At 47.7% G+C, this 1357-nt stretch overlaps 1 protein-coding gene across 1 annotated transcript in view; it reads right to left on the reverse strand.

Moving 5' to 3' along the window:
- Zg16 (zymogen granule protein 16) overlaps positions 1–1357 on the reverse strand; it is an 18655-nt gene that overhangs the window by 16327 nt on the left and 971 nt on the right. The gene's annotated exons all lie outside the window — the stretch shown is intronic.

Here is a 1357-nt window from a genome sequence, read left to right on the forward strand (position 1 = left end):
ACTTGGAATTGAACTCATGACCTCACACTTGCCAGGCAAGTGCTGTGCCACTGAACTATATCCCTGGCCCCAAAGGCAGAAAATTTAAAAGGGGTTAGGGAAAAAAAGAAAGAGAAGAATAAATCAGAAGAAAGGCTGGAGGACAGAAGAAGATCGAGCAAACTTTAGAAAACTAGTGCAGAAGACAAGAGAGAAAGAGAGAAGGAAGAACAGGCCAGAATGACAGCCACACACAAAAAAAACTAGAAACCATTCACACTCATATAAAAACAAAAACAGGGAAGGAAAAAAAAAGAGAGAAAGAAAAAAGCATGTCCACTTCAGGGTTTGTCTCTGCTGTCACTGGTAGACAATGTGTGGAGATAGAGTCCAGATCCACGTTGATTTATCCCAGAAAGCCAGCAGTAGCTTTATGGTGGTGCATTGGATACTTTCAGCAAGCTGCACCTTTATTTCCCCTGAAGTTCAGGCTGGTTTCTGGCCATGAGGCTGGGACCAGACCTGTTCTGCCTGCAGCAGTCAGCACACCTTTTGTGGGCTTGAACTCTGGTGGAAGCCGCTAGATAGACCCAGCAGCTGTTCTGAATTCTGAGCTCAGTTGGCCCCTGTCCCAGATGGCTCCCAGCCAATTGCCCAACCCCACAGCACTCAGCACCATCCACTCAGCACTCAGCAGCACTCAGTACTGCCCCCTTCCACTGCTGCATCTCTCTGTGAAGGCCCTGGGGTTGCTGTCAGTCACCGTGTGTCTGCAGGTTTGAACTGCTCCCACACAGTGAGTCCTGAGTCCTTCTTCTACATTGAAGTTTCTCTTTGCTCTCCCCCTGGGCATCTGTTCTCTCTTCAGATCCTTTCTGAGTCCAGGGGATCCACTGTCCCCCTTCTTCTCTTCCTCACATTGCTAATGTTCCACTGTTTGGACAGCAAGTCTCAGAGAGGCTGTTTCTCTGTAGCTTACCACTCCACCATCTTCCCAGAAGTCTGGCCTTTTCTTTTTATGGGAAAGAAATGAGATACAGAAAACCACATCAGAGCTGAGTGTAGTGGTGCAACCTGTAATCCCAGCACTCAGGAGGTTGAGTCAGGAGGATCACCATGAGCTCAAGCTCAGCCTCAACTACATAGTGAGTTCAAGAGCAGCTTGCACTACATAGTGAGATCCTGTCTTTAACACACACACACATACACACACACACACACACACACACGAGGCTGTGAGAAGCTGAACTGAGGTGGTGGCTATGGGGATGGCGGTGGGGGGTACTTTTCTTGGTATTTTACGTATATGATCACCTAGACCAGCTGATTATTGAAAGGGATGCAGAAGAGGGAAGATTCCAAGATGTGTCATATATCT

Source organism: Chinchilla lanigera, unplaced genomic scaffold (genome assembly GCF_000276665.1).
Source record: "Chinchilla lanigera isolate Chin_1 unplaced genomic scaffold, ChiLan1.0 scaffold00092, whole genome shotgun sequence".
Classification (NCBI taxonomy): Eukaryota; Metazoa; Chordata; class Mammalia; order Rodentia; family Chinchillidae; genus Chinchilla; species Chinchilla lanigera.